This window comes from Delphinapterus leucas, chromosome 2 (assembly GCF_059928025.1).
Source record: "Delphinapterus leucas isolate spDelLeu-1000000601 "Yukka" chromosome 2, BTC_Dleu_Yukka2, whole genome shotgun sequence".
Taxonomy (NCBI): domain Eukaryota; kingdom Metazoa; phylum Chordata; class Mammalia; order Artiodactyla; family Monodontidae; genus Delphinapterus; species Delphinapterus leucas.
In genome coordinates this window covers 74475793-74499722 of record NC_143130.1, presented here as the reverse complement: position 1 = coordinate 74499722, position 23930 = coordinate 74475793, and the positions used below count along the sequence as shown (strand labels likewise).

General features: G+C 43.2%; 1 protein-coding gene across 4 annotated transcripts in view; it reads left to right on the top strand.

Annotated features, from left to right (window-relative positions):
* Window positions 1-178: 178 nt before the first annotated feature.
* USP3 (ubiquitin specific peptidase 3) overlaps window positions 179-23930 on the top strand; it is a 213334-nt gene continuing 189582 nt past the window's right edge. For 2 of the 4 annotated variants that reach the window (XM_089904432.1, XM_089904416.1), the window contains exon 1: window positions 179-770. The gene's annotated coding sequence lies outside the window, so the exon portion shown is untranslated. The remainder of the gene's footprint in view (window positions 771-23930) is intronic. The other 2 variants (XM_089904424.1, XM_089904403.1) reach the window with 1 other exon arrangement.

The window sequence follows — 23930 nt, the reverse complement described above, 5'->3', positions numbered from 1 at the left end:
CGTTACATCCCTAGTATTTATTTGTCTTATAACTGGAAGTTTGTACCTTTTGACTGCCTGCATCCAATTCCCCCACTGCCCCCACCTCTGATAAGCAGAAATCTGATCTCTTTTTCTGTGAGTTTGTCTGTTTGAAGTATAATTGACCTACAAGAGTGATTTTTTTTTTTAATCCTAGGGTGTCAGAGGGGGGAAAAAAATCCCACAGAAATGAATGGAATGACCAAACTTCTAAAACATTGAAGCTGAATATCAAGCCTCCCCGTCCCACTCCCCAGCAAGCAGCACAGACCTCACCAGCTTAAGACCCCAACTCTGAGAACCCTCCCTGCCAGAGGCTTCCTGAGGCCTGTGTAACTGAACATGTTTGGATTTGCCTTGCCATCAGCAGATGGGGCTGTTGTCAGCTAATAAATAGCTCATTACTCAATGGATTAAGGTAGAAAGTGGACCTTCAGCACTCAAAAGATGGCACCAGGCCAACAAATGACACGCCCAGATGGAAGGCCCCAGGGAGGAGAGCTTCTCTAAAATGTTGCCATCTGGATCAACTGCGGGGTGAGGCTGATGAGTCAAAGGGCAGAGGAAAGGAACACCGGATTTGGTGTCAGGAGGTCTAGACTGAAGTGCCTGCCCCACCACTTACTGGATGGCCTTGACAGTGATGCAACCTCTCTGAACTTCGGTATCCTCATCGTCTCTAAAATGTAGATTGTCATCCCGGCCGCTGGGGCATTGAGAGAATTGATATATGGCTGGAACGAGATAAGGTGGGTGGAAACTTTTCATTCATTCATTCACCCTCTGTGTCCTAGGAACTGTGCTAGGCATAGTGCTTGCTCTTGGAGAGTGTGTAAACATAAAACAAATAATCTCATAAATAACCATGTAATTATGATTGTTATAAGCTTGATGGAAGGTTGATGTATAACCAGAAGGGGCGCACTCTGTCCTGGGGCTTTGAGGGAAGACATCATCAGTGTAAGGATTAGATTTTATGACTTCCTAAAACCTTTGAAATGCACACCTAATACCAGGCTCTCCTTTCTCAAAGCTGGTGCCGTCTGGCGGTATTTGCCCTTTACACAAGCTAATCGTTGGCCTTTCAGGCATAAGGGTTAGAGTATAGAGATTTTTATTTCTTAAGGTAAGAATTAACTTTTCAGATAGTATCACTCAATTGGAAATGCAGCTTTTTTTTTTTTTTTGCGGTACGCGGGCCTCTCGCTGTTGTGGCCTCTCCCGTTGCGGAGCGCAGGCTCCGGACGCGCAGGCTCAGCGGCCATGGCTCACGGGCCCAGCCGCTCCGCGGCATGTGGGATCTTCCCAGACCGGAGCACGAACCCGTGTCCCCTGCATCGGCAGGGGGACTCCCAACCACTACACCGCCAGGGAAGCCCGGGAATGCAGCTTTTGATGGGGCAAAGGAAAGGGCTGGCGGGAAGAGAACTAACATGTATTGAGTGCCTGCTATTTGCCAGACACTGAACTTGGCACTTTATTCTTACAACAATCTGTGGGGATGAGTGTTACATTTGCCGCTTTACGGATGAGGCACCTGAGGCTTGGAAAAGAGAAATACCTTCCTTGCACAGGTTCACGAGGCTTGAGTAGCAGAGACTGAATTGTCAACTAGATAATTCTCTGTCTCCAAGGCCCAGGCAAGCTCTTTCCATGGCCGCCCTAACAAATGCGTCAAACGGGGACGTTGTGTTTCCGGAGCCCTCTGAGATGTGGATTCTCCAGTTTTCCAGATGCTGTGATTGTTTTTGTTGATCCGGGGCACAGTGTACCACTTCTGGCAATCACATAATGCTCCACATGGGACATGGCTGTGTCCTTCTCCCAGAATGCCACGGGGAGGGGGTGCTGAGGGCCCCTGCACTCCGCTCACTGCGCAGAGCATCTGCCCAAATGGGATACGAAGAACCTGACACCACAGAGCTTTGATTTGATATGTTCTCCAGCAAAGGAGAATATGAGCCCAACCACGGAGTTCTTTGTTATATTCATGAGCTCTGCTTTGACCGGTGTGGGGTGGAGGGTGGCGTATGGAGGGAAGGTGGGGGAGAGGGAAGGAAGAAGGAAGGAAAAGACCAAGGGGTTTCCTTTGCCTGGGCGGTGACTGAGGGAACCCCTAGGCCAAGACGTGCATGGACCCCTTGATCCCCGTGTGAAAGTCTAGGTCTTTGAAAAAATACAGTCACTTTTGTCTCTTTCTTCACATCTGCTTCTTCACTTCTGCAGCTGTGGCTCAGAGTCATAACCTCTGTGTGAACCCTAGCTACCGTGCTCAATTTCAGACAGGATCAGGTGGAGGGCAATGTGACCCACAGGAAAGAAGGCCAGACTTGTGGCTCTGCCAGGAACCAGCTCTGGGTCCTTAGCAAGTCTCTGGCCCAGTGTATGCCTCAGTTTTCTGATGTGTACGTTGAAATAAGAATGTCTAACCCCACCGGGGGTTGTGAGTGTAGGATGAGACCATATATGGGAAAGTACTTTGGAAAACAAAAGCACTTGACATACACAAGATGTTCCTGAGAGTGGGCTTGAAACAAAAGAACGATGTCTTGATCTCAGTCTTGGTTTACTAACTTAAGAAAATGAAATCTGGATTCCAACCAGGGACTGTAAGTTCTTACCCAGCCCCTGCTACCAGTTTCCATGGTAACTTGTGACTCTGGTCTAATTACTTGTCCACAGACTCCAACTGCTTCTTCTGTCGAGTAGGGAATGATGGCTCGTCACCGGGACTTTTATAAAGCCCTCTTCATGATTGATTAAAAATGACAATAAATCAAAATCCTATGCACGGGGAAAGTTAGCATTTTAAGTGAAAATAAACCTTGGTGCCATATGTGTTACCTCTTTCCAGGTAAATTATTCTGAAAACCATGGTTAGCTGACACCAAGACTGCTTAGGAGATATCATTAGACTATAATAGCTTAAGGTTTCTCATATCCATCTATCCTTTCACACCTGCTGGTTGGATCCACTCTCCTCTAACCTCAGAGGTTTGGTCCAGATCCTGTTCTCCTTGTTCTCAGTCTGAAGCACTGTCCTCTCTCAACCCTGTGTTTTAAACCATAGTGGGGTCACAGACCACATTGCAGCAAGCTCACAGGTGCCAACCTAAAGCAAATATTCTTCATATCGATTCTGACAACTTCCACCAATGGTTAGGGAGGCCAAAGAGTAGAGGGGAAAGAGCTTTGGCATCATATGAACCTGGACTTCGCAACTCAGCTCCACCACTCACTTCCTGTGTGACCTTGAGCAAGTCACTTAACCTCTCTGAGTCTCAGTTTCCTACTTTTTAAAGATATGAAAGCCATAGAGGAAGTATACTGCAAAGAGGAGAGGGGAGGAATAAATGTAATGAGCTAGGCATGTGAAGAACTTAGCGCAGTGGCTCATAATAAGCACTATGAAAATGTAGTTCTCTGCTGTAGAAAGGTCTTGATTGGCTGAAGGGGGACTATTTCACCCCATAGTTCCTAGTTTGGGCAACCCCACCAGCCCCCCTGGTTTGAGCAATCACACCAAATTTCGTGAACCCTAAGAAAAGAATAAGTGATTTCCAAGTAATACTGTCCCCCGCAATTCTACACATTGGCCTCTCAAAGAATGTAGTTTTTGTCATAACAAGCCAACCTCCCTACTGAAGCAGTGATGCTTTCCAAATCAGTAGACTCAGAACCACTCTGCCACAGGAAATGCCCAATCACTGGACTCTTGGGCCTGGGAGGTATTCCTGAGCTCAGAGATGCCACGTACTATTGGAATAAGCTGCCAATTTCCGCTTGCTTGGATGCTCTATTTCCGTGCAATTGCAGGAATGCATGAGCTTATCCCTCCTTTCAGTTCCTTTCAAAACTAACTAGCAAACAACCCCCAGATGCTTGCATTTCAGTTTGCATTGGTCTCCCCTGGTCTCTTATCCTTGAAATAAGAGTTTGGGGCTCACTTTGCAGTGGAATAAATTATAACTAGGTTACTTCTGTCTGCATCCTAGTTTTTTAACACAGATATGCAAAACTTCTCTTTGATATTACATATCTGTTTTCTCGTCTCGACAGGGTTTTGTGGCGGTTAGAAATGATGACAAGATACAGAGAGAGTCCTTAAAGGGTGTTCAAAGAATCAGAAAATGAAAACTCATAAACTTGGGCTCGCTCTTCAAATTCGGTTTCCTCTGGGGGGCATGGGAAGGGAAAATCCCTCCAATACCTCAGTCATTCCATTTTTATCATAGAGGCTTGATGATAAAATGAAGTGGTACTTAATTCCAATGAGAATTTGTAAAATTCTTTTGAGATGTTTGAGAAGAACACTAAACTCCAAGATTATAAAGTGTACTTTGCCTGTAACTGTTGAGTTGGCTGTTTGTTTTTAGTGCAGGCAACAGATGTGTCTGTTATAAGAAGGATCCCTGGGCTTATTCTACCCTCTGAGAGAACAAACAAGTTGACACAGGCCCACTTCATAGGAAAGAAATCAATTCAGAGATGGTGAATAAGAGAAATCCCATCATAATAGGGCTCATGTAACTAGCTGTCAGCAGAAGATAAGAGGCAAGAAGTGGGGAAGAGAGCAGAGAAATTTATAGAAGGAAGAGTTCTAACTCGTAGCTATTGTCCAGACAAAAGGGGAGATGCAGGGAAGTGAAAGAAGGTGCATGGGCTTCCACCGGGGGCTGAGCAACAGGGTGGTCTTGTGAAGACTCAATACAGAGTCTGATGCTGCACAAAGCACGCCAGGCAAGACTGGAAATGGAACATTTTTTTTAAATTGAAGTATTGAGTTACAATATTATATTAGTTTCAGGTGTATAACAGAGTAATTCAGTACTCCATTTAAATTTGTTATAAAATACTGGCAGTATTCCCTGTGCTGTACAATATATCCTTGTAGCTTATTTATTTTATGCATTACTACGTTTGTGCCTCTTAATTCCCTACCCCTGTCTTGCCCCTCCTCCCTTCACTTTAAAGTTCCTGGAAACGGAACTTTAAACATTGAACTAGAACCTGGAAACATCTCAGCCAAGTGATTTTTATATACAAAGCTATTTAGGGGGAATTCGTAAAGGAAAAGAATTGCCCACTACTCCATCCGACCTGACAATAACTTCATTCTTGTACGTTCCCCTTTTGTTCTCGTCCGTGTCAACAAAAAATATTTACCAAGTTACTACCAAGTAAATATACTGTATTTTGTATACTACGTTTTTGGAAACTAACAGTAGGTCATAAGGATTTTTCCACATTCCTGCATGGTCTTAAAATTTTTTTAACATCAACAACATCTTGAGGCTTACGAGGACAACAAGGAGACCAGGCGGAGGGAATGTTCCAGATGGACGAGAGCTGGAAAAGAAGGGACCAAGAGGAGCAAGGGGAGAGCAGTGAAGAGACACTGTGGAAAACACTTTGGATTTTTTTTTTTTTTTTCGGTACGTGGGCCTCTCACTGCTGTGGCCTCTCCTGTTGCGGAGCACAGGCTCCAGACGCACAGGCTCAGCAGCCATGGCTCATGGGCCGGCCACTCCGCGGCACGTGGGATCTTCCCGGACCGGGGCACGAACCCATGTCCCCTGCATCGGCAGGCGGACTCTCAACCACTGCGCCACCAGGGAAGCCCAACACTTTGGATTTTTGAAAACTTTTTATTATGGCAAACTTACAAATATATATAAAAGTAGAGAGGGATTTCCCTGGTGGTGCAGTGGTTAAGACTCCACACTCCCCATGCAGGGTGCCAGGGTTCAATCCCTGGTCAGGGAACTGGATCCCACATGCATGCCGCAACTAATGAGCCCTCGAGCCGCAACTAAAGACCCAGTGCAACCAAATAAGTAAATAAATTTTTTTAAAAAAGAGTTGAAAAAACAAAAGGTAGAGAGTGTAGTTATAATGAGTCCCCATGTAGCTATCACCCAGCTCCAACAATGATCAACTCATGACCCACTTTGTTTCATCTCTACCCCCACCAACCCATCACCCCCTTCCCCGGGTTATTTTGAGACAAATCCAAGACATCACATTATTTAAGTGGTTGTCAAACTTGAGCGAGCATCAGAGTCCCCTGGGGGACTTGTTAAAACAGATTGCTGAGCCCCACCCCCAGAGTTTCTGATTCAGCAGTTCTAGGGTGGGGTTGAGAATTTGTATTTCTAACAAGTTTCCAGGTGATACTGATGCTGCAGATCCAGGGACCACACTTCGAGAACAATGGTATTATTTTAACTGTACGTATTTTGCTTTTGAAAAGGACTTCTTTTTTTAAAATAAATTTTCAGCAGCTTTATTGAGATATACTTGACATACGGTAAACAATACATATTTAAAATGTCTTAACTTGGAGTTTTGACATATGTGTATATCCATGAAACCATCATCACAATCAAGATAAGGAACATTTCTGATAGCCCCAAAGATTTCTTGTGCCCCTTTTTAATCCCTCAGGCTGTAGTACCGACCCACTCCAAACACCCCAAGAACCAGTGAGCTGTTTTCTGTCGCTATAGATTTTTAAACTTTTTTAGGATTTTATCTATGGAGTCATACGATATGTATCTTTTATGTGTGGTGGCTTTTACTTAGCCTAATCCTCTTGAGATTTATCCATGTTGTGTGTGCATACATAGTTCCCACCCCCCTCCCCCAGGACTCCCTTCTTTAAAAGGTAATCATGATGTTACCATCACTCACAAAAATCAATAATAGTTTCTCAGTATCACATTTTTCTTATTGTCTTCCTGGTGGTTTTACTATCCATTTGTTTGAAATGGGCTCCAAACAAGGTCCATACACTGCAGTAGGTTAAGACATCTCTTTAGATTCTTTTGATCTATAGGTATAATTTGAATTGGTAGCCTGAAGAATCATTTGAGCAGTAGCAGAGATGTGCAGGTGTGTATTGTGAAAAGAGCACAGACTTTGGGTCTGCATCGCACTCTACCACTTACTAGCTAAGAGAGGTTGGACCTGTCATCTAAGTGCTCTGAGCCTCACTTTCCACATCTGTAAGAAGATAATAAGCCTGTCTCATGGAGGAAACTTGTGAGAATTATATGAAAATGAAGGCTGTGGCATGGTATCTAATACATAGTAGGGCTATGGAATCAGAAGATTTGAGTTTGTAGAAGCTTTGTGACCTTGGGCAAGAACTTAACTTCTCTAAGCTTCAGTTTCCTAATCAATAAAATGGAGCATAATCGTCTCTTTTATAGAGTTGTGAATGAGCTAATGGGTATAAACATCTTAAGCATAGCATCCAATATGCAATAAGCACTCACATTTTTTGTTGTTCTGAAAACACCAATTATTATTTTAAATTTATTTTATTCATTTATTTTTGGCTGCATTGGGTCTTTTTTGCTGCACACGGGCTTTCTCTAGTTGTGGCGAGCGGGGGCTACTCTTCCTTGCGGTGTGCGGGCTTCTCATTGCGGTGGCTCCTCTTGTTGTGTAGCATGGGCTCTAGGTGTGTGGGCTTCAGTAGTTGTGGCACGTGGGCTCAGTACTTGTGGCTCGTGGGCTCTAGAGCGCAGGCTCAGTAGTTGTGGCGCACGGGCTTAGTTGCTCCACGGCATGTGGGATCTTACCAGAGCAGGGCTCGAACCCATGTTCCCTGCATTGGCATGCGGATTCTTAACCACTGCGCCACCAGGGAAGTCCTCTTTCTATTGTTTTAATTTTCATTTATCTGTTAGCTAGTGAGATTGAGCATTTATCTAACAACTAGCGGGGTTGAGCATTTATCTAATAACTAGTGGGGTTGAGCAAAGCTAGTGGATTTTCTTGTGTGAGTCACATATTCATAGCCTTTGCCCATTTTTCTACTGGGTTCTCTGTCTTTTTCTGATTGATTGTAGAACTTTCTTATATGTTCTAGGTAAGAATCCCTTGCTGGTTTTAGAAGTGTCAATTTTTTTCCCACTTTTTCACCCGTCAGTTGATTTTGATAATGATACCCATCCTTATCATTATCATTAATTTTTTTACATGTACACATGCTTTTATTTTTACAAATAATAATGTGTATACATATGCAAAGATACTGTAATCTGTATAATATCCCACATATCAATATTATTTCACATGAAAAGTTAGAAAATATTAGGAAGAATTTAATAAAGATACTATGGTATATCTGAACATACTAAATAAAAAAATAAATTATGTTAGCTATAGATAATCTGTGAAAGGAGAAAAAGCTATGTTTGGTGGTTTTTTTCTTTTGAATTTTATTTTATTTTTTTATACAGCAGGCTTTTATTAGTCATCCATTTTATACACATCAGTGTATACATGTCAATCCCAATCTCCCAATTCATCACACCACCAACCCCACCCGTCGCTGCTTTCCCCCCTTGGTGTCCATAGGTTTGTTCTCTACATCTGTGTCTCACTTTCTGCCCTGCAAACCGGTTCATCTGTACCAGTTTTCTAGGTTTCACATATATGCTATCATTAATTTTAAAATAGTGAAATCCCTCAGTTTTTTCTTTGGCCTATGGTTGTACTTTTTAGGTCTTTCTTTTTTTTTTTTTAATCCTTCCCCACTTTAAAGATCATAAATATATTCTCCTATAAATATTTCTATTTGGGCTTCCCTGGTGGCGCAGTGGTTGAGAGTCCGCCTGCCGATGCAGGGAACACGGGTTCATGCCCTGGTCCGGGAAGATCCCACATGCCGCGGCGCAGCTGGGCCCATGAGCCATGGCCGCCGAGCCTGCACGTCCGGAGCCTGTGCTCCGCAACGGGAGAAGCTACAGCAGTGACAGGCCCGCGTACCGCAAAAAAAAATATATATATATATATATTTCTATTTATTTGTTTTGTAGGGTTGCCTTTCACATTCATATCTTTAATGCCTCTGAAATTCACCTTTGTTTATGGTGTTAGGGATTCAGCTTAGTTCTTCTCCATCTAGTGAACCAGTTCTCCCTGCACTATCTACTAAGCAACGTATCCTGACCCCACTGATTTGTGGTGTGTTCTTTTCCATACATCAGGTACACTCAGCCAAATGCATAAACACACACGTATACATTTCTGAGCACTTTCTGGCCCTTGGTCTATTTGCATGTTTTTGCACCAGGACCATAGCATTTTGTTACGCGGCATTGGAGCAGAGTGGGACAAGTCCTTTCTCTTTGCTCTTTTCTCAATATAGACTCAACTAATTGTGGACTTTGGTTTTATTCTTCCACATAAATTTTGGAATATGCTTTTTCATTCCCTCAAAATATTTGTTGGAAGTGTATTGAAATTGCCTTGAATTTTTATATTAACTTTGGGAAAATTGATATCTTTACATGTTAAGGGGTCTTGCCCACCACCATGGCACCACCTCTTTGCTTATTCAAGTCTTATATTATGTCCTTTAATAGTTTTATATTTCTCTCTAAAAATTTATTTTGAGCCTTTTAAGTTAATTTTTAGGTACTTTGTAGTTTTATTAAATTTTTATTTTATATTGGAGTATAGTTGATTTACAGTGTTGTGTTAGTTTCAGGTGTACAGCAAAGGGATTCAGTTATACATATTTTTTCAGATTCTTTTCCCATGTAGGTTATTACAGAGTATTGAGTAGAGTTCCCTGTGCTATACAGTAGGTCCCTGTTGTTTATTTTACATATAGTAGTGTGTATATGTTAATCTCAACCTTCTAATTTATCCCTGCCCCCACCACCTTTCCCCTTTGGTAACCAGAAGTTTGTTTCCTAAGTCTGTGTCTGTTTCTGTTTTATAAATAAGTTCATTTGTGTCATTTTTTAGATTGCACATGTAAGTGATATCATATGATATTTGTCTTTCTCTGATTTACTTCACTTAGTGTGATAATCTCTAGGTCCATCCATGTTGCAGCAAATGGCATTATTTCATTCTTTTTTATGGCTGAGTAATATTCCATTGTATATATGTACCCCATCTTCTTTATCCATTCATCTGTTGATGGGCATTTAGGTTGCTTCCGTGTCTTGGCTCTTGTACAGAGTGCTGCAATGAACGTAGGGGCACATGTGTCTTTTTGAAGTATGGTTTTCTCCAGATATAGTACATTTTTAGGTACTTTATAGGTTTGTTGCTCTTGTGAAAGGTGTCTTATTTTCTATTATATTTTCTGGTTGAGTATTGCTGATGTAGAAGAATGCTACTGATTTTTGTAAGGAGATCTTGTTCCTGACATCCTTGCAGACAATAAGTAGTAGTTCTAAAAGTTTTTCTACTAATTCTGTGAGGTTTTCCACATAGGTAATCAGATAAGCTATAAATAATGACAGTTTTGTCACTTCCTTTCAAATCCTTACACACATCGCTTCTTCTTCATGTCTTATCACATTGGCCAAGACCTCCAGTACTCTGTTGAGTTGTAGCAGCTCCTGTTCTTAGAGGGAACATGGGGCTGTCTGCACTATTATCTCCTCCCTATCCCCATGGGTTAAGCCTGCCCTAATGTAGCCACAGGCTTCATCTTCTGTTGGCACACAGGACTAATCATTCTGTTTTGTCTTGTAGTGGAATTGGGGTAGACAATAATCTGCCCATGAAAATATGAGGGAAAAAAAAAGATCCCAAGATAAAAGCTTCCCCACCTGTGGCATCTTTCCCCTTCCTCTGTAAACTGCTGTCACAGACACACATATTGGAACCCAACTATTTGCTGTCCTTCTAGAGGCTTCTCACAGTTATTGCATTAGATACTCAGATCCAACAACTGCCCCATTTCTGAGGTACTCCGTAGCTGGGTTGAAGGAAGTAGCCAGTAGCCTAAAACGGGTTGCCATTTTGTCAGGATCCAGAAGCCAGAGTGATACTTCTAAAATAACCGTGATCATGAGAATGCTTTAATCAGAAGCCGTTGAAGACCCTCACTGTAAGCTCTTTAATAAGAGCATTCAAAGGTCCTGACAAGCTGGCCTTACCTCCTTTTCCACTTACACAACTTATCCCACATTCAAACCACTCTGGGTGATCTCTTTTTCCTGAACAGGTGTACTTTAAACCTAATCTGTTTACCATACATAGAGTTTTCTTATCCTTTCTCCACGTTGAGAAATCCTACTCATTGATCAAGGCTCATCATTCTTATGAAGTCTTCTCAAGTTCATCCCATGGGGGTGCATCATTTCTTCCCTAGCGCCCCCCATAGCACTTCTGTGTCAGACTTGCCTTATAGTTTGTTGTTAGTTATCTAACTGTCCCATTAGATAGTGACCTCCAGGAGGGCAAGGACTGTGTTTTATTCCTCTCTATCTCTGCAGCAGTTCTTTACACGTAGTAGATGCTCAATAAATTTTTATTCATCAAATTAAATTATAGAGGCCACAAATTATAGGAAAAAGAAGTCATTTGTAAGGGTGAAGTAATGCTCTTGCCCAGTCTTGGCACCAGTAGGATTCAATGTGAATTTGCAAAGGTGTTGTTACCTTCAGTAATACTCAGCAACATGCAAATAGGAATGAGAACAGACACCGTAAACTCTTAGTCATTCTCTAATGACTTATTTATTACCTAATAAATCATTTGAGTGCTATACTAACAGGTGTTCAACCTGCGCAGCACTGAGCAACTATTTAGAATAAAATGTACCTGCAAAGTCTAACATATAGGGGCAATTGTGGAAGTTAGCATGAGGACAGACATTCCTGGGTCTCTGTTCCTGAATAATACTCCTACTTACACTGTTAGGTAGGTATCCTTACACACAGCCCTTGAAATGTACCTATTTACAGGGGAAGGTTATGACACAAATGGAAATTTATTTTTAAAATAGTACCTTTACTTTCAATAGGAATTTCCAATAAGTGGGATAGATTAGTCATGTTATAGAGGAGACATGAGAAAGGTAAATGAAGAAACTGAAGTAAAATTAATAATGTTTATTTTGTTCCTTTTCTTTGAATGATACATAGCAGTTTCTTTTGTGTGTTTATTCATTTTGCATCCCTGGGCAATGGGTAAAGGAGGTATTATTATCATTTTGGTGAAAACTGAGATAAAGAGAAATTAAATTAATTTTCTTCAGTAGATTTTTGCAGCACTGGCCCTCAATTTGTTCATACCTCCCTGGATCCACCCTCTTGAGTCACACCTTTCCCACTGACTCAGGCTTGGCCATGTAACTTGCTTTGGCCGATGAAACAAGAGCAAATATGACACAAGCAGAAAATTTTAAGTGCTTGCATATTGGAGTTTGCCCTCTCTTACTGCCCTTGGGTACCCTGAGACCACCATGGTGAGACCACCATGCGAAGCCTGGGTTAGCCTGCTGGAGGATGAGCGATCATACAGAGCAGAGTTGGGTCATCCCAGCCGACTCCCCCTTGACCAACCAGCCTATCAATCTCCTGATATGTGAGTGAGGCCAGCCAACTCCAGATAAGCCACCTACAGACCTCAGAGATCCACCACACCAACGTAGATCAGATTAACTGTCCAAATGGCTTATGGAATCATGAGAAATAATAGGTGTTTGCTATTTTAAGCCACTTAGGTTCCAGGTGGTTTGTGACACAGCAAAACCTAAGAGGCCTATTTCCCTAGAACGCCTGCCTAATCTAGGTTCATGTTCAGTTGCTGCCACCCCTCTTCTAGTCGAAGGTCAGGTTGAGATATACAGATCTTAAGGATATGATTTTGTATCTTAGGTGTGATCAAACCTCTTCTTGAATTTCTCAAGGGCAAAGGCCGTGCCTTGATTTTCCCAGTGCATTTCTTTAGTCGTAAAATATGCTCTGTGAGGGGTATAACTTTTCTGAAAAGGAATGAAAGTTTAGTTTTTATAAGGCTGGAAGATAAAGAGCTATATGTGGTATGTTTAACTCTCAAAATGTATATGGGGCACAGATACTTCTAGTTACAAAGAAGATTTTAGACTAACATTCTTTCCTAAGAGAGAAAACAAGAGAGGAAGGGAACAGCATGGACCATCCTTTTGTCCCCGAACCCAGACCAAAATCTTGCAGAGCCTCTGGGCTGAACTCTTCAGGCAATCACATTGACATCTATGTGAGCAGCGCCCCACCAGAGTTGTGCAGTATACCACTTACGCAGCTGTACATGAGACCCCCTACTTGGCACATAGTAAATGTTGAATGAATGAATGAGCAAGCAAGCAACTGAGCATGCATGTGTGCATACACATCATGTTTGTGGCATTTAGCAGAGGTTTAGCTGGAAAGAAAAAATATATATATATAACAAATTAGAATGAGTATCCCTCTTTAGTGGGCTCCCAGAGCACAAACCATTTTGCTTTTGGTGTGACAGAGTGAGAAGATAGCCAAATAAATTGTGTAGATCAGATATAGATTCAAAGAAGAAACTTTCACCAAATTTTGCAGGGCAAAAAAATAAAATAAAAACTCATTTTGGTTAATGGTGACACCTAGTGGTGTATCAAAACTGTGGGTTTTCCTTGGAGTAAAGTATTTTATTTTACAAGTTAGGGTGAAGGAGCCCTTGGACCCCTGCACCCTTCACAGATTAGGTAGTTGAGGCCCCCAGGCCTCCCAAGGTCAGTGCGGGTAGGATGTTGCTGCAGAATTTAACTCTCCAGAGGCCGTTCCAGTGGTGCTGTTGCAGAGACCTCAGAATAAATGCCAGAGGTGGTGGTAGCAGGGGGGTCCTTCCAGTAGTACAGGGTTACTTATTGTCACTTAAGACAGTTGTTCTGAGCTGTCTACCTTTCCATGACATCTTACTCTTTTTTCCATCTTCCCCTGCTTCTTCTACTTGTCCTTTTCTTTTTTGCTCTTTCCTTCTCCTTCTCCTCTGGCAAGACTCCTCCTCTCTCTTTCCCTTCCTTCTTTTCTCATCTGCTTTTAGTTTCCCCTCCTTTATTCTCTACCTCTTTTTCATTCTCTTTTCTCTGTGTTCATTTGATGCCTCCCAAGGATGTTGCAGTGTCTCCTCTGGTGACCACTAACCCATGTGGCTATTTAAATTCAAATGAACTAAATGAAATGAAAACTCCAATCTCCCAGTCATGCTAGTCACATTTCAAGTGCTCAGAGGCACCAGTGGCTGCCCTATTGGACATTGCAGAACATGATCATGTCCAGCATTGCAGAAAATCCTCTAGGAAAGCACTGGCCCAGGGCTTGGCTGACCTACCTCTCCAGTCTCTCGTCTCTTTTCCTTCTCAGCACCTCTTCTCTAAGTAGAAGAACAGTCTGCGTTCTTCTCCTCTCCCGTCCTTCCTGCTCACTCCACTTTATTTGGTGACTTTCTGTTCTCTGTATATTATTATATAAACTTGTCAAGGTGACCTTGCCAAGTAAACACAAAAATATATAATCACATTGGACAGTTTATTTGGGGCAGTGAGTGATTCACAGCATCTTGTTTTCCATGCACTGGGACACATCAAAATATTTTTAAACTCAACACATCAACACAGTATTTGAAACAATTATACCTCAGACCTTTTTTTCTTCTCTTTTAATCCACAGGTGTCTACCTTTCTGCCTTGTCTTGAGTTCAAGTAGCTTTAAAAGTAAAAAGTACAGTTTTTTAATGCCTGAAAAAATATACATTTTAAGTATAAAATGGCTTTGAAATACACAGGAATCTAGTTACAGATTGGCGTTTGGCTGGGATGGAATGGACATTTACTTTTTGTTGAATGCCCTTTTATAGTATTTGATTTTTTACAAGATTTGTAAGTGTGTGTTCAGAACTTATTAAATTGAATTCTAAATTACTTTTGAAATTAAAAATAATGTCTGAAAATGTCACGACACCAAGAGGATCAAACCAAAATAGTCCAGGAAAATGAGATCTCAGAGAAGGTAGTTTCTGAATGAGCCTGCAGGGTTTGGGTGGTGATGTGTCTCTTTAAAGAGATAATGCAGGGGGCAGAGCCCCGTGTTAAATTTAGATTTATGTCCAGTGATAATTTGCCAAGAATCAGAATGCCCTGACAAGTGTCCCCTCCTGACCGTTGATAGAGATTTATATCAGAAAGAGAGCCATCCTTTTCCTTCCCACCCATCACTGAGAGCCTGTCCCTTTGGTGCCCACCTCCAAAGGGATGGAAGACGCTAACAGCCTTTGAGTCTCCTTTCCAGGGTCCACTCGCCCACCTCTCTTCAATAAGGTCTTGATGAACAAAATGAAAGTTACCCTTTCTCTTCCTTTTCCTTGGCTCTCCCGGGCTAATCATGGTTGCACGACCTCCTTCGCACCAAGGGATCTTCAAGGAAGAAAAGAGGGTGGAGCCTGAGATCTTGCCTGACTTGAAAATTGGTTTCAGCCCAAAGGTACTTCAAAACTTGGATTTATGTAGCATTTACAGTAGAGACTCGGGGTTCTTTGGAAAGGGATTTGAGGACAAGGATAGAACGATCATACCTACAAGATAAGTGACAGCTGTGCTGCCAATTTGAGAAAAAGGAAAATTGAGGCAGGGCACATTGGTGCGAGCTGGGATTCACAGCATTCTTGACTTCCCGTAAGACCACATGGCATCCAAACCGTATAATCATATGCCTAGACCGAACTGTAGCATCTCTGTGTGCATTCATCTAAATAAAGCGCCGCCCGGACCATGCCACCCAGGGGAGTTGGTTTGTGGTTCTTTCCCACTGTGGACTTCTATGGTGCCAGCCTGACCTCGGGCGGAATCATGGTTCCCCTAAAAGAGCAAAGGTTTACACTTTAGCTCCGTGGGGCCTGCAGGAGTCAGTTTCTAATGAAAGGCTCTCTGGAGCTCTATGTTGGGAAGACAAAGTTGGTGTTGGGTTCTCCTTCTCACCCTGCAGCAGGGTCGACTGGCTTCTTTATATGACAGTCTCAGGACAGCATTCCAAGTGACAAAGGCAGAAGCTGCAAGTCCTCTTTAGTTCCTTGCCCCTGAACTCACAGGATGCCAGTTCAGCCAGCTGTTATTGGTCAGAGCAAGTCATAAGTCCAGCCTACATTCAAAGGGTAGGAAAATAGATTCCGCTTCTTGGTGGGAGGAGGTGCAAAGAATCTGTGGTCAGATTGCATCCACCACACACATATATTAAGATATTCATTTAATATTGAAATATACATAATATACAGCAAACCTAGAAAACACAGCCTAAATTTCCACAATTTCCCTTAACTGGTTGAAAGAAAAAGCATCTATCACTAAACTGTTCTTCCAAATGCAGACTTTTCACTCTTTTTAAACCTAGATAAGGCTCTTTTTTAAATGCAAGAATAAAAGGGGAAAACCTGACTGTCTTTTAGAGGGAATGATAAAACACAGTCCTGGAAATTGAGCCTCCAGCAGGGAACATCTGTTACCACTTAATGTTTAACCGTATAAGCCCCAGACGACGAGAATGGGTGAGATTCTGTAGTTTGGGACTTACTAAGTACCATCTATTTCTCAATTAATTTTTAGTTGATGTGGAATTTTGTGTTTTAGGAAGACAATTTGAAGGGCACAAAATAAAGCAAAGAAGAAAAGAAGTGAGCAAAACAGGAGGCAGTTCTAACAGGAAAGCAGGTGGAGGGGGTTCTGCCTCTGCCCGAGGTTAGCGGGATATTACATCAGATGTTACTGTTACTCGCATTAAGAGAGACTGAAAAAAAATGGCAGTTTTGCACCACAAACAAAATGCATGGAAGAAAAAGAGGAAAGGGAACACAGAGTAGGAGGATAGTAAATGCTAAGAAGTGCAATTTGTGAAAAAGCTTTACTTCCAAGAAAAAAGAATATTCATATAATTTTGGAAGAAACTGTCCTGGAACAACTGCTGTTTTAATCCCCAAACCCTGTCCTCAATATGTGAGACTGCAGCCGGCTAAAGAAACATGTCCCAGAAACGATTTATACACTCAGGCATCAGGAAAGTCATCTGATAACAGGTAGTATGTGATTTTCTTAAGGAGAAAATGACTGATGACCACCGCAATTCAGAGAGCATGGAGTAAAATCAAGGGCTCAGTGAGTCAGGATGAAAACGAGAAAAAAACGTAAGTGAGGTAAAAATAGTCTGATTTGCAGGCTGCAAGAAAGGGAGATATCTGTAAGATATCTACCCACTGTGCAAGAATCTACCCACTCCCTCCTCACCACAATCCTGGAAACCGGCCTTCTAAAAATGAGAAAAAAAAGAAAAGAAAAAGGAAAACCCTGAGACTTCACTGACCTGGACAAACAGCCAAAATGGGGCTGTTCACAAAGGAAACCATAAAAAAGATGAAGAGACAACCCTCAGAATGGGAGAAAATATTTGCAAATGAAGCAACTGACAAAGGATTAATCTCCAAAATTTACAAGCAGCTCATGCAGCTCAATATCAAAAAAAGCAAACAACCCAATCCAAAAATGGGCAGAAGACCTAAATAGACATTTCTCCAAAGAAGATATACAGACTGCCAACAAACACATGAAAGAATGCTCAACATCATTAATCATTAGAGAAATGCGAATCAAAACTACAATGAGGTATCACCTCACACCAGTCAGAATGGCCATCATCAAAAAATCTACAAATAACAAATGCTGGAGAGGGTGTGGAGAAAAGGGAACCCTCTTGCACTGTTGGTGGGAATGTAAATTGATACAGCCACTATGGAGAACAGTATGGAGGTTCATTAAAAAACTAAAACTAGAATTACCATATGATCCAGCAATCCCACTACTGGGCATATACCCTGAGAAAACCATAATTCAAAAGGAGTCATGTACCACAATGTTCATTGCAGCTCTATTTACAATAGCCAGGACATGGAAGCAACCTAAGTGTCCATCATCGGATGAATGGATAAAGAAGATGTGGCACATATATACAATGGAATATTACTCAGCCATAAAAAGAAATGAAATTGAGTTATTTGTAGTGAGGTGGATGGACCTAGAGTCTGTCATACAGAGTGAAGTAAGAAAGAGAAAAACAAATACCGTATGCTAACACATATATATGGAATCTAAAAAAAAAATGGTTCTGAAGAACCTAGGGGCAGGACAGGAATAAAGACACAGACGTAGAGAATGGACTTGAGGACACAGGGAAGGGGAAGGGGAAGCTGGGACGAAGCGAGAGAGTGGCATGGACATATATACACTACCAAATGTAAAATAGATAGCTAGTGGGAAGCAGCCGCATAGCACAGGGAGATCAGCTCGGTGCTTTGTGACCACCTAGAGGGGTGGGATAGGGAGGGTGGGAGGGAGGGAGATGCAAGAGATATGAAAACATATGTATATGTATAACTGATTCACTTTGTTATAAAGCAGAAAGTAACACACCATTGTAAAGCAATTATACTCCAATAGAGATGTTAAAAAAAAATTAAACACACAGACACACACAAAAACGGGGCTGTTCAGAGTGAGTTGCAGGGCATGCTGGGTAGGGAAGGTTAAGAGCCTGTGGCTGTTTTGGGGTCTTGCCCTCACTAGCTATTTGACCTTGGATGAGTCAAATAATGTCTCTGAACTTCAAGTTTTTATCTGTAAAATGGGAGCCTAAGGTATTGCATACAGTGTGCCTGGCACTCAATAAAGCCTGGGTACTTATAAAAATACTTCCTCAGTAAATTCCTGTTATTCTCTTTGGGAGGGATAAGCTCTGGCTAGTTTGTCCCATTTCCTGTCTCCTGGCCACTCCTAACATTTAAGCTCATATGAGACTGGACCTGATTTAAGCACAGCAACTTTGGGGCTCCCAGCGGGAGTGGTGAATTGTCCTCCTGGCCAGGATCCACCTGGCCCCAAGTGGCAAACCTCAGTATGGCTTCAATTTTTAAACATCTTGTTGCCTTAAGAGCCTCAGTAGATTTTCAAGTGTTGCCTCTATTGCTGCATCTATGTTTCACTCCAAATATAAAATGCTAACTTTTCCAATGTGCATTTTCCTTCCCAGGAAGCCTTTAAAAATAATATAGATATCTATTCATCTGAGTGTTTTTTGCCAGGAGACAAGAGAGTGGAGGAGTGATCTGCTGCATTTTAATTTTAAACAAATATAATCTTTAGCAGTGGTTGAATTCACTTAATATTTATTGAACGTTTAGTACATGCCAGGCAAATACAAGTGCTCAGGTGAGACAAAAAAGTAAATCATAGTCCTTGACCCTTAAGAGTTTATGGTCCAAAGGGGGCTAAAACTAGTACACTGTAATAATTACATTCAGGGTATAATGTAGTAAGGATCACAAACCAGGTAGGGACAAGGTGAATCAGGGATTTTGAAGGAAGGGTAGCATTTTCTTTCTCTTTTTTTTTTTTAAACATCACACTCTTTGTTTTCCATAAATTTATTTTTTTAAATTTCTTTTTGACTGCATTAGGTTTTCTTTGCTGCGTGCAGGCTTCCTCTAGTTGTAGCGAGCGAGGGCTACTCTTCCTTGCGGTGCACAGGCTTCTCATTGCGGTGGCCTCTCCTGTCGTGGAGCACAGGCTCTAGGTGTGTGGGCTTCAGTAGTTGTGGTGCGTGGGCTCAGTAGTTGTGGCTTGCGAGCTCTAGAGCGCAGGCTCAGTAGTTGTGGTGCACGGGCTTAGTTGCTCTGCAGCATGTGGGATCTTCTGGGACTAGGGCTCGAACCCGTGTCCCCTGCACTGGCAGGTGGATTCTTAACCACTGTGCCACCAGGGAAGTCCCAGCATTTTCTATAGGAGATTTTTATTACATCAACAACATTCCAATAAAAATAATACCCTAATGAGTAGTGATTTTCCTTTCTCTGTGTTCCTTTACACATCCTTATTCATACCTTTATGTGATTTTTATAGTATCTTCACAGTACCATTTTGTGCTCTCATAAGCATTATGTGATAAGCATTTCCTTTTGCTAATAGTTTTCATCATACTTTCCATCTGGTGGTGAATGTAATTTCCTTTACAGTCCCCTGGTGTGGGATAGTTGTGTTATTTCTCCAGTTTCTTCACAGTTAACAGTTATGGTGTAAGGGGAATCTTTATTATGCATGTAGCTTTTTTTCTTTTTTGGTATCATTTTCTTTAGTTTAGCTCTGCAAGGTAGGATCGATGGGGGTAAACGGACATGAACATTTCTATCTCCTTTGAAATATATTGCTCCATTGTTCTCCCCCCCAAAAAAGTTTGGACCCATTTACACCGTCACTAGCAGTAGATGTACTTGTTTCATCAAAAGCGTGACAATGTTGGGTGATTTCTCGTTTTGTTTTGTTTTTGTTTTTTGTAATCTGCTAATGTTATAGCTATGCCATGATGCCTCGTAATAAATTTTTTTTTTGATGTTGGGGGTAGGAGTTTATTAATTTATTTATTCATTTTTGCTGTGTTGGGTCTTTGTTTCCGTGCGAGGGCTTTCTCTAGTTGCGGCGACTGGGGGCCACTCTTCATCGCGATGCGCGGGCCTCTCACTATCGCGGCCGCTCTTGTTGCGGAGCACAGGCTCCTGACGCGCAGGCTTAGTAGTTGTGGCTCACGGGCTTAGTTGCTCCGCGGCATGTGGGATCTTCCCAGACCAGGGCTCGAACCTGTGTCCCCTGCATTAGCAGGCAGATTCTCAACCACTGCGCCACCAGGGGTGCCCCTCGTAATAAATTTTAATTCTCATTTCTCTGTTAACTATGTTTCCCTATCCTTCCTGGCTGTAACTCTTACATGACTTGCCTGTTCAGGTGAGATGATCAGGAGTTCTACAGGCAGAGTACTGGTGAGCAGGCACTTTGAGGGCAGCAAACGGCTTACTCAGGTGTTGAGGTAGGAGAGAGCCTCATGCCAAGGAACACAGACTTTTTGACTGAGGCATAGGGTGGACCAAAAAGAGAACTGGTGGAGGTGAGGCCAGAAAGGAAAGTGGAGGCCAGCGTGTGCAAAAGCTTGTTTTGAGTCCTATAGGATTTTTAGTTTAACTCGGACAATGTGCCTCATAGGAGCGAACAATTGGGACAGGCTGTCTCTCTCCTTTACCTGTGATGAGTCCACAGGCCCAGCAACCAGAACTACCAGCTCCACGTGCCCCTGTCGCCTCTAAGTCTTGCCCCCTCGCTTTTTGTCCACCTGGCGCCTGCTGGTTCCCACGGCTCCTGCCCACCTGCCTCCCCTCCACCTTCCGTTTCACACTCCCGCAACCGGGGCCCCTCCCCTCCTCAGGTGCCATCCGACCCTCGCTGTCGGCACGGCTCAGCCTACTTCCAATTTGCCCTCTGTTCTTCTGAGCCAGCCCAGGACCCAGCATCAGCCCCGGGCACTGGACCCCCAGTTCTGCACTCCCCACCTTGGCCCGCTCAGGGATGTGTTCTCTCTGTTGACCCAGAGGGTTAAAAACCACAGGACTGGGAGGGAGGCATCCACAGTGTCTTTCCTCCTCTACCAGGAAAAAGCGAGGCAGCCCACAGTAGAACTATAGAGGAGATGGATGTGGTCCTTTGGGAAAACCCCTAGGCCTTGCTTCCCGAGAGCTGCGAAGTCCCAGGGGAGTGTTTCTGCCCCACAGAGCTGATAGCCAGCTGATAGCCAAGAATCATATTTCTCCTGGCACATTCCCAGCTGGAGTCCCTTGTGCTGCTGAAAGAGGCAAAAGCTGACAGCACCAGGCCCTTCCCCAGGCTCAGTCTTGGTAACCACAGGGAAGCTTCCAGAAGATGTGGAGAAGGCCCTGGACCAGGAGCCCCAGACTGGAAGTAAGCCACGCCAGGTTAGGCTGTGTTGCAGGACAGTTGCCTCAAAGTGAGTTCAGTGGAATCTTAAGTGATATTGCTTGGAAGTATGAAAGTCTCCGATGGGAAAATAAGTTTCCCTAGACAACGCCCTGGGAGCACCCTCGACCCAAGTGCTGCACTTCTGACTTTCTGTAAGCAGACTTTTTGACAGAAAGCTCTTGGTTCCACCACTTCCAGCTGCATACCTTTGGAAGATTTCTTCACCCCACTAAGCCTCATATTCCTTATCTGTGAAATGGGAATAATGAAACCAATGCAAGGTGTTCCCGAGGATGAAATGAGATAATGTATATGGAGTGATTAGCGTGTGGAGGCCCTCCATAAATGGTAGTGTGATCTTTTGGATTACTTTGGCCAGCTGCCTGCCTTTGCACCTCTTCTGAGTGCATCAGAGGTTGTAGAGCATCTGGCCCCAAGCCCTGAGAGGTACCACACGTCCGGGACCATTTCCTCCTTCTAGATCTGCAGCCCCGTGCTCCCTTTCAGACATCTGTGGCTCAAAACGTGGGTCTCCAGATGCCCACATGTGTGAGGAGCGTCTGTTCCTCCAGGGCAGGCAGAGGAGAGACAAAACCCCATATCCATGGGCACAAGCGCAATAGCTTCCCCGTTACCTAGGCCTTGATGGGAGGGGCTGCACTCAGGGGTCCAGGGTTTCCCCGGAGGCATCATGACTTCCCCACTGCTTAGGGGTCTTGCAGAGAATGGCACAGCTGAGTCCCAGCAGCATCTGGTGGGCACTTACCGAGCACTGTCCTCTGTCCAGCCCCGGTAGCCGGCGTCATTGTCTCCAAATGCTCTCCCAATGGGAGTTTGGGGAATGCCGAGGGTTCCATCCCCAGGTGCTCCGTGTGGCGAGCACCACTCTGTCTCCATACGAGGATGATGGGAAATCCTGTCTACCGCAACCCTGTGGAAACCATGAAATGCTACAAGAGTGTAAGGCGTGATAACCGTGATTTCTGGCATGAGTCACATCCCCTAAACCTCACCAGCCTTTGAAGACTCTCCACGGGTGGCGTGGTTTGATATTTTAGCGGATTGCGTGGCTCCTCAGCATGGGTTTCAGCTCTTCCTTTCTTCTCAGACAAGACAAGTTAAATCACACCCTCGTCAAGCTGGAGAGATGCCCCCAGCTAGTGTCTGGCATGAGCTGTGATGATGAGATCATTCAGTTTCTAAGGTTGTCCGCACACTCACCTGGTAGAGTGAAGTCTCAGGAATTCTGGCTGCTCTGAAAAGTAGAAAATCAATTGCTTTTGATCCTGGAATACAGTTTGCTCTCATATTGTGGGCAAGCAATTACTAACTTGGCTAACTTGACGTTTAAAAACATCTTAGTGTCTGTTTTTTATTAACTATATTTGACCAGACAGTATAAGCCAAATGAAGGAAAAGGTAAAGCTTTGAATATTATCTTAGGGACTAGCTGGAGGAAAATAGAAACAGAACAATCATATCAGCATGTGCTAAGTGCTTCCTGCCACTAGATACTGCCTGCCTTCTCATCTTATCCTCACACTAACATAGGGACCCATTTTTGCCATTATTTTCAACAAATGAATCTCAGTTATTGGAATAATTTATTTTTTTCTGACTTTTTTTATACTTTTTTTAATGTCTTCTATTTATTTATTTATTTTTGGCTGCGTTGGGTCTTCGTTGCTAAGCGTGGGCTTTCTCTAGTTGCGGCGAGCGGGGGGCTACTCTTCATTGCAGTGCGTGGGCTTCTCATTACGGTGGCTTCTCTTGTTGTGGAGCACGGGCTCTAGGCGCACAGGCTTCAGAAGCTGTGGCACGCAGTCTCAGTAGTTGTGGCTCACGGCATGTGGGATCTTCCTGGACCAGGGCTCAAACCCGTGTCCCCTGCACTGGCAGGCGGATTCTTAACCACTATGCCACCAGGAAAGTCCCTTTTCCGACTTTTAACATGAAAAATAAATTAAGCTTTAAGTCCAGGTTTATCAGTGCAGTGACTTTGGGAACGCTTTTCTCCCTACACCAAAACAGGAGTTCTAGTAAATGTATTGGTTTCATGATTCTTATACTTTCTCTGGTTGTTTCCCATCCGTTCTTCTTTGGGCAGGCGCACTACTAACATTTGCAGAGACCAAGGCAAGAACTTAAATGAGGGCTCCCTGGCCCACAGTTCATAATGCTTCTCTCCACACCTCTGGTTCTGTTCCTCACGACAGAGGGCCTTGCGGACATGGGTGCAAACATCCCTGTCCAAGTTTCATTGGCATGCCCCCACCAGAGCCCCCTTGGCCATCTGTTG